Source organism: Eumetopias jubatus, unplaced genomic scaffold (assembly GCF_037043125.1).
Source record: "Eumetopias jubatus isolate StellerSeaLion01/CBP00866 unplaced genomic scaffold, mEumJub1_p1.0 scaffold_15, whole genome shotgun sequence".
In the NCBI taxonomy this organism is placed as follows: Eukaryota; Metazoa; Chordata; class Mammalia; order Carnivora; family Otariidae; genus Eumetopias; species Eumetopias jubatus.
The window spans coordinates 11,163,952-11,179,261 of record NW_028274821.1 but is presented as its reverse complement, the minus strand read 5'-3'; the positions used below and the strand labels follow the sequence as shown (position 1 = coordinate 11,179,261).

Genomic DNA, 15,310 nt, shown 5'->3' with positions numbered 1-15,310 from the left:
AAGGAGAAGAGAAGACACAGAGAGGAGAAATACAAAGGAGCAGGTTATGTAAGGAACTTCTCAAACTCAACACCCAAAAAACAAATAATCAAGTCAAAAAATGGGCAGAAGACATGAACAGACACTTCTCCAAAGAAGACATACATATGGCTAATAGACACATGAAAAAATGTTCAACATCATTAGCCATCAGGGGAATTCAAATCAAAACCACACTGAGATACCACCTTACACCAGTTAGAATGGCAAAAATTGACAAGGCAAGAAACAACAAATGTTGGAGAGGTTGTGGAGAAAGGGGAACCCTCTTACACTGTTGGTGGGAATGCAAGTTGGTGCAGCCGCTTTGGAAAACAGTGTCGAGGTTCCTCAAAAAGTTAAAAATATAGCTACCCTATGACCCAGCAATTGCACTACTGGGTATTTACCCCGAAGATACAGATGTAGTGAAAAGAAGGGCCACATGCACCCCAATGTTCATAGCAGCAATGTCCACAATAGCCAAACTGTGGAAAGAGCCGAGATGCCCTTCGACAGATGAATGGCTGAAGAAGATGTGGTCCATATGTACAATGGAATATTACTCAGCCATCAGAAAGGATGAATACTCACCATGTGCATCGACATGGATGGGACTGGAGGAGATGATGCTAAGTGAAGTAAGTCAAACAGAGAAAGACAATTACCATGTGGTTTCACTTATCTGTGGAACATCAGGAACAGCATGGAGGACATTAGGAGAAGGAAGGGAAACATGAAGGGGGGGAGTCGGAGGGAGAGACGAACCATGAGAGACTATGACTCTGGGAATCAAACTGAGGGTTTTGGGGGGAGGGGGGTGGGGGGATGGGTGAGCCCAGTGATGGGTATTAAGGAGGGTACATATTGCATGGAGCACTGGGTGATATACGCAAACAATGAATCATGGAACACATCAGAAACTAATGATGTGCTGTATGGTGACTAACATAACATAATAAAAAAATTTATAAAAAAAAAAAAAGACAGAGACAGAGATTGGAATTATGCTGCCTCCAGCGAGGGAACATACGGAGCCACCTGAAGTTGAAAGAGGCAAGGAAATGTTCTCCCCTAGAGCCTTCAGAGGAAGGATGACCCTGCCAACACCTTGATTTTGGACTTCTGGCCTCCAGGGCTATGAGAGAATAAATTTCTGTTGTTTTAAGCCACTCAGTTTATGGTAATTTGTTATGGCAGCCTCAGGAAATGAATACAGGTCTTCAGATGATGACATCTGAGCTGATACATGAGAAGGAGTCGGCCACGCTGAGATGTGGGGACAAAGCTTTCCAAGCCAAGGGACAGCAACCACAAGGTCCCCGATGCAGGAATAACCTGGGAAACTGGGAAGCCTAATCCTACAGCTACGCCATAGAAGGAGAAGCAGTTCATATCGTGGCATTCACACGAATGATGAATGCCAGCTGAACAGGTAGGTTTCTGAGCAAAAAAGAACCAGAAGGAAGTGCAGAGGCCCACTTAAGCACCTGTCTATTGGCCAACTCTAAGCTCTCTCCAAAATGAATAGAGCCCTGAATACAAGGCACATGTAGCAGCGTAAGGAACATGGTGTAATGGGAAAAGCATGGGAAGGCTTTGGAATGAGGGTTTGAAACCAAACTCTTGCTAATTCCCATGTGTGTGAGAAGTTGTTGCAAAGTTATTAACCTTTCTGGGCCTCGACTTCTCATCTGTAAAATGAGGATACTGTCACCAATCTTGTGGAGTTGTCCTACCAATTTAATCAAGTCCAGAGGACAGGCTCTTGAGTCAGTTTGCTCATGTTCAAGTGCTGGCTCTTTGTGTGACTGGCTGTTCTCATCTACAGCATAGGGACAATGATGACTCCCACCCCACAGAGTTACTGTCAGGGTGAAGTGATTACACATGCCTAGGTATTTAGAGCACTGACTGGGATGTCACAAGTGACTGTTGTTGCTGTTCATCTTATCATTGGTAATTCACACAATGCACCAACATGGTGCTAATTCCTTAAGACACACTTTAAGGCAGATTGTTCTCAGTTATTCATATAATGTTATCCTCTGACACTAGCAATAACCCTATCGTAAGAATGGGGACTGGGACCAGGGGCTGGACCATCGCTTCTTGCAATAGAGCAATGAGAATGGACAAGAACACTCTTCAGTTTCAGGGCTACGAAACATACATAGAAAATCAAAAAGGGAGACCCGATATCACCAAGCTATTTAAACCTTGGAAATGGGATGAATAATACTTTAGTTAAGTTAAACATTTTTGACAACTTTTCAATGAAGCTATGAGCCATTTGCTCTTGTTACATTTATGGTGTTAAATGTTACAAGCTTTTCCTCAAAAAGGAAACATACATCCTTGAGAGAGCACTGAAGATATTTAAAAGCAAAAACAATCAGTTTTTGGTCTTCCTCTATGCTGATGATCTGCTGATGACACTTTTAGACATCTGGTTGCCGCTGCCTCTAGGTTGAATGGACCCCAGGCATTAATCATCACACCAGGGGGTGACGCTCATCTTATCCAGAGAACTCTTCACACTGCTACAAAAATGGAAGAAGTTTGGAAGATGCTGGGCTGGCTCCATGGCTAAATGCCAAAAAAACAAGTCTAGGAAACCCTGCCCGATGGGATAATGTCCTTTTATAGCTGAAAAATCACTTTTATTTACTGGCTAGAGAAAAATACTCTTTTGTTTTAAAACATGGGCTTCGCATACCTTTGCATTTCCAGCTGGATTACATTACCTGGAGACAGAACCATTAGATGCTATTAACTCTGTGAAATAAGATGTCATAATTTAGTGGTAGAAGAGACATAGTTCTTTTAGCAGGACTTAAAAAAAACACATCTCGCCCCTTTGTCACCAACTTCACAGTAGATTGTGAGTTGGCTTTGGATATACTTGCCTACAAGTTAAACATCTGCCAAAATTCATAAGGGCCCATAATGATCTAGTAAAATTGCGCTCTTTACAGCTTTCTGAGGTGGGGACAGAGACACTGATGATGCTGCATTTACACACGTTTCCCTGGATGCTCATAGTATGCTTTGGAGAGGGTTTGGGGGATACAACCTTCTTTTTAATAATTCTTTAAAGCAAATGAACTATAATGCCATATCAGTGATAGGTAAATTAAACAAGAAATGCAGAAAACACAAAGGTATAAAATGGTTTTCTGAAACCCCACCATAAACAGTAAAAACAGAGGGGAAAGCTGTTCACATTATATATTACATGGCTAATACACTTCATATTTATAAATATTTTGAGTCAATGAGAAAGAAACACCCTGACAGAAAACTGTGCGGAAGGGCACAAATGAGCAATTTTTCAAGAGAAACATATTAACAGTTAAAAACATTGGAACAAATGTTCAGTCTCACTGTGGTCAAATCTGTAAAATGGGATAATATTTGGAGACTACCAAATTAGCAAAGGTCAGTTAGGGGAAGAAGAATACCAGTACCAGTAAGTATTAGTATAAATGTGTGCAGTTTGATAGCATAATTTGGCAAAAATAATCAATAGTCTTAAAGTATCACCCAGCTTTGGACCCAGCTATTCTATTTTTTTTTTAACCTTTAGCCATAACAACATTTACTAAAATAGCTAAGAGAAGAGAGGAAAATTGGAAAAATAGATGCTAATCGTTAAACATCAGGATAATTGTGGAAAATCCATCCAAAAGCTTGTTTAGATGTTTTCATAAATGGAACAAATCAGTTTACCAAGGAAGTATATTCAGTATACTTTTATAGCAAAAGATATGTAGATATGTCTATATATGTGTGCACAGGTAAACAACAGGAGGACCACCTAACCACTAACAATAGTTAACTCTGAAACGGTAGAATCACAGGTGTTTTCTTCTTCTTCTGCCCTATTTCCAGAAGAAACATGTGTTTTTTTTTTCATTATAAGACATTTTCGGTGGTGGGTAGAAATTCACATTTGAAGCCATTCATTTCCATTTACCAAAGAGCTAGGGATATTACAGGGATCGCTACCACTTATGAACAGGTGATAAACTTTGAACCTATCAATCATCCCATTTCTCATTTCTTCCTCTGAGTAACAGCTTTTTAAAGCATAGAGACAGAATATGCTCCCCCAACCCCCGCCATGGGTCTCACAAATCTTGAGATTAGAATCAGGAATGTCCTGTAAGGTTTTAGTAACTCACAGAAGTTGAGGATGGGGAAGGAAGTGTGCAGCTGAGCTGTCAACATCGGCCTTGGGGGCGGCTAGGGAAGCTCATCGTGTAGCCTACCTTTAGCTTCACAGCAAAATGGAATGAAAAGTACGGGGAGTCCCCTATACTCCCTGTCCTCACACAAATACAACTTCCCCCACTATCAACAGTCCCCAGCAGAGTGGGACATTCGTTATAACTGTTGAACCTACACTGAAACATGATTATCACCCAAAGTTCATAGTTTATGCTAGGGTTCACTCTTGTGTACAGTCAATGATTTGGACAAACATGGCAAACTACTAATATTTTTGCCATCTTCATAGTTATGCCTTTTCCAGATCACCATATAGTTGGACTCACACAGTATGGAATCTTTGCAGTCTGGCTTCTTTCACTTAGTAATATGCATTTAAGGTTCCTCCATGAATTTTCATGGCTTGAGAGCTCATTTCTTTTTAGCATTGAATAATACCAGTACAATTTTTGAAGCTTGCTTCCGCTGGTATCCCGGCCACCTGGTTGGGGACCTTGCCAGGAGCTTTTAGCCATATTCTCAAAGCCCAAAAGTACCCTTCACCTTGTCTTCCTCCATCCAGGCCAGCCCAGCCTAAAGCCTAGAGAAGCTGCCATTCCCACCCGGATACCAGAAAGAGGGCACTCAGCTCTTTCCCACCAGGACTCCAGCAAAAATAGGTACAAAAAAGAGGGTCAATTTTTTTTCTCATCAGAAATATCCCTAACTTCCCCTCCACCCAAATTCAACTTTGATTTTTCTCAAGTTTTAAAACCATATGACTTTCAGCTAGGAAGTACACCAGGAAGTACAGTGGCCTCATGAAAGGGGGAAATAAAGAGCGTACTCAGTCTCAAAGGGATTTTCTTCGAATGGAAATCCCAGCATGGGCAAATCAACTCAATAAAACATGACACAAGTTCCTAACAGATCAAGTCATCTCAGCTGAGACTCAGATCAGGAACATCTGAACTTGTCAATTAGGAAACTAGACATTATTGCGCACCTTTTGCAGGCCCCAAGCTGGAACAGGGGTTATGATTCTCAATCCAGGCTGCGCATAGAATTGCCTAAAGAACTTATTAAAAATACCAAATACCAATGCACAGGCCTCATTCCTGACCACTAAAATGATCATTTTTTGGCAATGGGGCCCGGGCATCAGTAATTTTTTTTTTTTTTTGAAGTTCCTCAAGTGATTCTCATGGGCAGCTCGGGTTAAGGACCACTGCTTTTGGAGAAGAATAATCAAAATAGGTCCATGTTAGGGGCCGATTGCTTAGGGGTAGCAACTTAGGCCTCTTCCTCTTTTTGTCCAAATTTGGTGCTAAATGAAAGTGGCCTCTGGTCTCTAGTTCGGTGGATGCCACAGGTCCTGCTCGGGTGGGTGGCTCTTGCTGGAACCAGCATCAGGATTATGGTCTCTCCCTGCTCCCCCCCCCCGCCTTTTTTTTAAGATTTTATTTATTTATTTGACAGAGAGAGACACAGCGAGAGAGGGAACACAAGCAGGGGGAGCGGGAGAGGGAGAAGCAGGCTTCCCACGGAGCAGGGAGCCCGATGCGGGACTCGATCCCAGGACCCTGGGACCATGACCTGAGCCGAAGGCAGACGCTTAATGACTGAGCCACCCAGGCGCCTCCTCCCTGTCCTTTTTGTCTGGAAAACTTGCGAGGGTTTTGCCAACTTTGGGGTAACCAACTCGTCCCAGTTTTCCTGTGACCTTCCCAATTATAGCAGCAAATGTCCCACCCCCCAGAAAACCTCTCAGTCCCCGGCATGCCAGGATGGGTGGTCATCTAAAAAGAAGGGCCACTCACTCCAATCAGTCCCTGGTGATTTTTAGGATTCGTGCATGTTCAGCACATACGGTAGCATCACCGCTCCCGGAACCAGAAGTGACAGGAGGTATATGCACTTGCTCTTGGAGGAGGATTACAAAGTGAGATAAATTCCATTCTTAGAGGCATGATAGCAAGGCACCAGACACTAGACTCAGTATCTCACACATCCATTGTATTCCATTATCCAATTTACACAACAGCATAGCTCCTTTTTACAAAGAAGAGACTGTGGTTAGACCATTTGTATGAGGTCACACAGCAACGAAGTGGTGAAAACAAGATTCAAACCTGGGCAGTTTGGCTCTGACACAGACGGACTTCGTTACTACCAGCAAGCCCAGGAACCACAGTGGTCCTCGGGGGCTGCAGGATGACAGAGAAAATGCCCCAGGTGACTGGAGCCAAGGCAACCCTCCTGAAGATGTGGGTCACAAATGCGCGCTTCTTCCTTTGCACACAAGATGGTCAGGAAAAGTTGCTGATTTCCCTTTTCTTCTTTTCTCAGATCAATTCATCCTTCCATTTACAAATGCAGTTTCCCCTAGTTGGTGGGGAAATTCTCCCCGTCCTCTTTTCATCCACTCAAGACAAGGATTTGTCTTTTTTATAATAGCAGAGTTAGAGGAAAATTGGGAGACACCCATTGCAGGTGATTCTGAGATTTGAAAACATGCTATAGAATTGTGACAGGTTGGTTTTGGAGTTTTGTTTTTTCATGTCTCAAATCGCTTATGTTCAGCTTTTTAAATCTTGCCAAAAAGCAAGGCTCATGGAAAAATCGCCACTTTTCCATGCTTAAATATAAATGCTTTTTCAAAAACAAATGCCCTAAAATTTTCATCAACTGGAGAACAAATTTATTCTGTATATAAGCAGGTCAGGATATAAATGTCCTGTGTATAAGAAAGGTAGGAAGGCAGTAACTGACCAAAGTAGCTCATCTGGGGCTGTGGTCAACATGAATCCCAATGAATAACACTACGTGGCAATGAATTTTATGATGATAATGATTATGATGATGATGACGATGACCATGATGACAGTGTTTGACACAAATATCCTGCAGGGCATTTAGCTAATATCCTGACCATGGCAACACCCAATAAGCTCCATGAGGGAAAGGACTGTGTCTGAAATTACTCATCACTCTCTCCGGGCCCTGGCTCATAGAAGGTGTGCAGTAAATATTCGTTGAGTGAATAAATCAATGACTGAGTGAAACTTTAGTATGTAGCTTGATCTAATTCACTGGATTCACTCCTCACTAAAAGTAGCTAGATAGCGAGAAGCCACCTGGAATGTTACATTGAAAAAAATGTTACAGATCATCCCACTGAATATTCATCTTATAAATGAGGAAACTGAGGCCCAGAGAAGTGAAGCAATCTACGTAAGGTGGTCCAACCACATAGAGGGGGAGTCAAGATTGGAGCCAGATCTGTCAACTCCCGGTCTGGTGTTGTTCATATGACACCCATTCTCCCAAGTCCCCTGGCATACACTCCATCCCCATCTAAAAGCATAACCACAGGGGAGGAAATGATCCCTCTTCCTGCCCTGAACCGGGGGCAGTAGGGTACTGGGGAGCCAGTGAGACTGGGTTTGAATCCTGACTCTGCCAGTGTTACCTAGACCACTGGCTTGACCTTCTTCCCTAAGCCTCAATGATTTTCCCCTTATCTGGAAAATGAGGGGCTCTTATGGTCCCTAATTCACTTCATTGTTGAGAAGTGTCTGTGAAATAATGTATAGGAGGCCCTAAGCATGGTATCTATCACTGAGGAGGTACTCAATACATCAGACGTATTAGCATGATTTCATTAACACGTGCCCCAAGGCAGTCAAGCCATCCACCCTGGAGGAGGTGAGAGCATTAAAAATACGGTGGCCAGCCAGCTGACACAACTCTCTCTTGTGAGCACACCAGCATAGGAAGATAAGGGACAGTAGGACCTCCTAACTCATATGTCCCGTCCTGTTTCTTTGTCACCAGCACTGATGAAAACAACACGACTCCCTGAGAACTGCCCCTTGACAGGTCATAAGCTGAACTGGAAGTCATTCCGGTGGGTTTATGGTCTGCACTACAAGGCTGAGGACCTGTCACTCCATAGTCATCACACTTTGTTCTCATGGGGTCATCTAGCAACGAGTAGAGAGCAGGTGGGGAAGCCTCCAAGCACCATTTTAGGAACTGCATCTTAAACACCAAGGGATGGGCCCCCTTGTTAGAAGTCCCTTAGTAGACACTGTGGACAGAGAAACCCTTAGCTACGGACCGCGATTTCCCAGGATTCTCGGTCCCAGAGTGCCCTGGTAAGTGTGGACACAGCCTCTGAAGCCCACTCCTTTGTTTCTGCTCCACACGCAGGCGCCACATTCACCCTCCCTCGCCACTTTTCAACAGCCTGGGGGATGAATTGAAGGGTCAATGTGACTGGAACCGGGGAGACCCCAAGAACAGGATTTTATGTGATGGAGACATTCTTCCCTCTCCAGGTGGAGCTCTGTGTCCCAGCACAGGAGTAGAGAGTTTGTGCAGGGTCCAGAGGGAGTTTTGGTTTTCAGTCTTTACGAGGAGGCCGTTGGGGATGTCAATCATGGCGCCTCGGCACTCTGGCCTAGCTTAGATTGAATTGCACATGTGTGCACGGTCTGTCCCAACTAGCCCAGCAGAGAAACCGCTCTCCCAGCACTGATGGTCCTGTCACCACAGCCTTCTCACGTCACATCTGCTACCCAGACAGATTTACACAAATTGGCCCTGAACAGGAGAAGGAAACATGGTAGAACCTCAATAATCTGAAATTCACATGTCCACGGGCCCCTTTCTCTGCCCTAGAGACTGAACTGACGTGGAAACAGCCAAATGTAGAGTTTGTGATCATCTAAATAGGGAATGGACTAAAGTGTTCCTTTATTTTACCTTTTTAAAAATGTAAACTATTAAGTAAAATCACTGTATAAATAAGGGACGGTTAAATCTATGCAAGATTTGATCAACAGCAATACTATGAACCCAGTCTTGAGTTAGGATGTACCTAGGTCATGTGTGAAGCATAAACAAAGGAGAAAGCATGGCCTTGAAAATGTTATAAATTATATAACTATTAGGGGAAATAAAATGTCCTTTCATAAAGCAACTAGAGAATAAGTCAATAATATTAACCATAAGACTATACGGCAGAGAATGTCTGTGTGGATGGCTGTAAGAACTTAGTACGTAACAAAAGATCACTGAAGCTAGAACCTGACCCGCCACTGAACATGTGGCTCTTTACAGGTAATTGTCAGCAACCACACACACAAGAAATAAACAGGTAAATAAGATAAATTGCAAATAGTTAACAGTACTTAACATTTAAAATCTATTCTTTAACACAGGTGTTGATAAGGAGTCTTCCCAGAAGCACTTTGTTAGCTATTAATTTGTGCTGATAATTACATGATGACTGAAAATATCAAAATCTTAGTCTTAAATTTTCTATAACTCTGATTTTACTATAATTCATAATATCCCTCCCCTCTCCCTACCAGCTGCTCTATATTTGTATGGTTTTGTCTTTCTAAACCCTCCCAAATCTTGGGACAGAAGTGCCCAGATCTCCAGAAATACATCCACTCAAAACTGCCAAAAATATAACTACATTAATAAGGCAAAGAAGAAATACCAAAATGGAAATTCTTTGTTTCTTCCTTATTTCTTTCCTTCTATCTGTCCACTTTCCACCCATCGTTCGAGCCTTCCTTCCGTTCTTTCCTCTTTCTACCTTAACTTCCGTCCATTCCACCATCGCTTTCTATCCTCCCATCACTCCTGCAAACACTCAAGACCTGCCATATACCAAAGAAACAGAGCTGAACAAAAGAGTCATGGCCCCTGTTCTCAGGACATTTAGGATTTCTGCACAGCAAGGATCTAGAGTAGATCCTAGATCAAGAGGGATCTAACCAATCTCAAAAATTTGAAATTACTTGTGACACGGAATGCAAACATGGGCTAGGTTTCTCCCTTTTGTGCTAGAAACTGGGAAGATGTAAAAATAGCCTACTTCAAGAGCACCAGGCTGTACTCCAAAGTTCACAGTGGAAAAAGTTGGTGTGACAATGATGGACAAGTCATGTTGATGCCAGGAGACCTGGATTCAATTCCAAATCTTCAGAGAGAGAGGGAAGCATACAGAAGGTTTAGCAATGCCGTGGCACATACTAAGTCTCACTCAAAGTGATTATTATTATTATTATTGTGAAAAACTCAACAGAGAGCACTTTCTTGGAAACAATACACATTGTCATATTGCTTGATTTTATTCAACACATTTGTATGGCTATTGACATTAGCTTTTTAAGAATATGTGATCAACGTAATAGTAATACTCAAAGTGATGTTCAAGTTTAGAGCTCATGCAGGCTTTCCCAAACACAACAATTCTTCAGTGTCACTTGTAAAGGAAGAAGCTTTAGGCTGTGACAATTCATACATTCCCAAAATGGTATGACTTCTTAGAAAACTGCTGTCAATGATGGAAACCAGAAGAACATCAACCGATGCCAAAACAAAAAACAAAACAAAACTTCAAAATTTTTGGTTTTATAGATCTTAGGTTTGGTTGTTTCATGTATCCCCTTTTGTGTATGGGAACAAGTCCAGATTCCTTCAAATTTGGAACTTTAGAAAAGTAGCCAGAATGCCACTTAGACGAACAGTTTTCTTCTCTTTACATCTGAGAATTTATAAAACGTTCTTCTTTCTCTCTGTAAAGGAGTTTTCCAAGGCTCTTCCCAGCAGGTGGGTGAATACCTGGTCCCAGCACAAAAGGTGATCTGGCTTAAGGGACTTTGGCTCTCTGACAGAGCCAGAAATACAGGTTTCCTATTGTCCAGGACCTGGACCTTTCCATAGGAGAGAAGCCTGAACTCTGATCCTATCACCGGCTTGTTACCTTGGAATGTTCTAGGAGTTCAAGGAGCTGGCAAGGGAAACCTCCACTCACGATCTATCTTGCTCGTCTTGGAAAAAAAAGCTTGACATTCTTGAGCCTGAGTCAGATCCATATTTTCAAGCTTTCTTGGCACCAAACGATGCATTCCTAGTTGGTACACAGCTCCATGCCCCAGGGACAAAGGAAAAGGCCTCCGCTCGAGAAAGCTTGGGTACGTTTTCAGAGCACCTCCCCAGCTGTAGATCTAAAACCTTTCCGTCTGTCCACTTTCTCCTCCCTTAGATCACTTGCTTCTGAAAACTGTATCTCAAGGTAGATAGGGGGTTCCTATGATCAGCTGACTTTTACAGACTGGAACTGAGGGTCAGAGAGGCCACGAGGCTTGTTGTAACTGGCAGGTAAGAGTCCTTCTTGGCAGGTACTCATCAGCCTCACATTTTTGGGCCTCTAGACTTCCTGGACCATACCCCATGGCACCTCAAGGATACTCTTTCTACCAAACTGGATGAAAAAAAAAATACTGGTTTTCACTAGAGCAATATTTCTTACTCCTGACTGCACATCAAAATCACATAAGGGGGGCCCTGGGTGGCACAGGCGGTTGAGCGTCTGATTCTTGGTTTCGGCTTGGGTCACCATCTCAGGGTCATGAGACTAAGCCCCACACTGGGCTCCAAGCTCAGTGAGGCATCTCCTGAAGCTTCTCTCTCCCTCTCCCTCTGCCCCTTCCCACACTTGCTTGCACACACACATACTTCTCTCTAATAAATAAATAAATCTTTTTTAAAAAATCATACAAGGGGGTGCCTGGGTGGCTCAGTCATTAGGCATCTGCCTTCAGCTCAGGTCATGATCCCAGGGTCCTGGGATCGAGCCCCGCATCGGGCTCCCTGCTCGGCGGGAAGCCTGCTTCTCCCTCTCCCACTCCCCCTGCTTGTGTTCCCTCTCTCGCTGTGTCTCTCTCTGTCAAGTAAATAAATAAAATCTTTTCCAAAAAATCATATAAGGACACTTATTTAAAATGCAGATCCTCAGGCTCCACCCTTCTAGAGACTCCAAGTAAGAGTAGGATAGAATATATGTATTTTTAGCAAGTTTCCCGGGCAATTCTGACATCCCAGCTCAGGGCTACTCAGAAACTGGCATTAATAAAACCTGTAAGAGCAGAATGAAACTACTTTCCCCTTATAAGGCAGAGTGGTCCCACTCCTCAGGCCTTTTAACAGGCCCTTACTGTTGGGTGCCTGCAAGATGCAATTAGTCATCGCTTTCATCAGAAAGACTGGTCAGCATGGTGGAAAACAGCACACAGTGTAGGGCAGGAGACCAGGCTTTTAGTTTAACTGTAAAGTCATTCAAGTGGGGGCCTTTTCCAAGCCCTGGGGCTCTGGGTGAGTCACTCAACTCCTTCTCGGGCTCAGGAGCTTCTTCTGTCAAATCAGGCTCCTGAGGCAAATGTCACCCGAACCTGACAAAGGGTCCTTGCGCTCCTTAAAAGGAACATGATAAACAAGTATAATGGTGAGAGACTTTTAAAGTTCCCTCCTAGGCCAGCCTACAAATTGCAATCAGCATCACTGAGAGCAAGGTTTGCTGAAAGGTGTCTGTTAGCAGACCTCCCTCCAGTGCAGACCATGGTTCCCTAGTTCCCGTTGAATCACGTACCCGTGTCTAAGCCAGGCCCATGGAATTGTCCCCTCCTCACTTGTATTTCTGGCACCGCTTCTTGATAACCCCTCCTCTGCCCTACCCTAGATGTCAGAGGTTAGTGAACTTCGGCCCACATGCCAAATTCGGACTTCGGTCTATTTTTGTAAATAAGTTTTTACTGAAACAGCCATTCTCATTCACCGATGTATTATCCATGGCTGCATTTGTGCAACAGTGGCAGAGCTGAATGTGAGAGAGACAATACGTATCCTCTTGGTCTGCAAAACCCAAAGTATTTACTATCCAACCCTTTACAGAAAAAGTGTGCTGACTTCTGCGACAGCCAGTCTTTTTCAGACATTTTTGGCCATGACCCACAATAAGCACAATTTACAATGAGACCTAGTATACACAAAGATATTTATGTGTGTATTTATATAGACATATTTCTCAGACTAATATTTACCTTTACTAAATGCAATGCATTCTAAGAGGTTTCTAGTCTATTCATTTTTTTTTTTTTTTTACAAAAGCTGTCATGACATTTTATTAATTTCCTGACCAAATGAGTCTTGATTCATATTTGGAAAACACTGCTTTAGACAAACTGAACAACGGGCTACTTGCAACACATGTCCCCTGCTCTCCAGCCTCTATTTCTTTCTTGGCATTGCTCCCTCCATCTGGCAAGGCCTGGTCCTTTCATCTCTATGTATACAAATCCTTCCCATTCTTTAACAACCAGCCCAGCTTCCATCCCTCTCCTGAAATCTGCTTTGAACCTCCAGTCCCAAAGCATTTTCTCATCTCCCACAGCATTTTTTCTCTTCCTCTCTTATAGAAATTTAAGGTTTCTGCATTGCAGAACAGTCATCTATTTTTAATCTGTGCATCTTTCTAATGATGTACTCAAAGATCTTGAGTTTCTTAAGGGTATGGTCATAAGCCTTTTGTATTCTAAATACCATGCAATACAGTGCCTTGTACTGTGTAAGTACAGAATAAATGTTTATTAAATTGAAGTAAGCAAATATTTGTTACTAAGGGTATAATATGGTTTATGCATGTAATATTTTATCCTGCAAAGTTAAAGCTTGTCAATATATGATTTGTTGTAAGTGCTCAATAAATGCTGACAAGACAAAGGGAGGGATAACCTGGGCTTGCCAGTATCGATTCCAGTTACTAGATTTGTGTTGTTAGAGAAGGCATCACAGCTTGGACTGACCTAAGCACAACTACCAGCCACACATTTTGAGTCTAAACAGTAGCACTTGAGAGAGCTTGATATGGTCTCTCCTTTCCCAAGGAAACAAAAACGTACACCATCACTCCCAGACCATTAACAGTAATGCCACTAGCGTAGATAAGAGGAGAAAATTCCCCAGAATAAAATTTCTTCAGGAATCCCAGCATATCCTGAAATGCTGTCATTATAATCAGGTCAAGTGGTTTTACTGCAATCTGTTTAACCATGACCAAATAGGACTTATTCTCAGGAATTCAAGGATGGTTTGGTATCAGCCAATCCATCATGGTATTTCATTACATTCATAATAAAAGAGAAAAAAGTATTCATATATCACTAGATTCTGAAAGGACACCTGATAAATCCAGCAGCTGTTTCTACAAGGTTCTAAGTAAAATGAAAATAGGAAAAAAATATCTACATAGACCTGATAGAGATTTTACCAACATTAAGAAGCAATCACCGGGGTGCCTGGGTGGCTCAGTCAGTTGATAATCTGACTCTTGATTTCCGCTCGGGTCATGATCTCAGGGTCATAGGGCTCTGCACTCAGCACAGAGTCTGCTTGAGATTCTCTCTCTCCCTTTTCCTTTGCCCCTCCCCCCAAAATAAATAAATAAAATCTTTTAAAAAAATTTAAAAAGCAATCACCAAAACAGATGGTAAAATGTTAAATCCATTTCCATTAAAATCATGAATTATCACAATTATTATTTAATATAATTCTGAAGACTGTACCTAATGCAGTAAGAATATGACATAAAGGGTAAAAATAATAGAAAAGGAAACATACAAAGTCTTTTAGTCACAGATTATATGACTGTATACCTTTTAAAAATCACAAGAGATTATAGAGTTTTCAGAAAAGAAAATATAATTAATACTAGAATGTCCTAAGGTGGTTGCAAAAGAGAGAAAAGAACTCTATATAAGCACCAAAGAAATTAGAAAAATAAGGATATCAACATTAAAATCAAAGCTGTTAAAAGCTTTGAACCAGTTTCTTCAATTAATAAATTAGAAAGAGAACATGTGAAAGGGAGATATGCAGATTAAAAGATACTTAAGAGGTATCAACCAGAGGGGGCGGAGCAAGATGGCCGAGGAGTAGGAGACCTGGGTTTCCTCTGGTCTCAGGAATTCAGCTGAATAGGGATCAAACCATTCTGAACACCTACGAACTCAACAGGAGATCGAAGAAAAGAATAGCAGCAACTCTGAACAGAAAAGCGAGCACTTTCTGGAAGGTAGGACCTGCGGAGAAGTGAATCCGAGGCGATATTCGGGAGGATAGACGGCGGGGGAGGGGCCTCCGTGGGCCGCTTCTGGCAAGTGCTAGAGCCGCGGAGCACAAAATCGGACCTTTTAGAAGTCGGCTCTGCTGAGGGACATCG

General features: G+C 42.5%; 1 protein-coding gene across 2 annotated transcripts in view; it reads right to left on the bottom strand.

Annotated features, from left to right (window-relative positions):
* PGM5 (phosphoglucomutase 5) overlaps positions 1-15,310 on the bottom strand; it is a 208,350-nt gene that overhangs the window by 57,472 nt on the left and 135,568 nt on the right. The gene's annotated exons all lie outside the window — the stretch shown is intronic.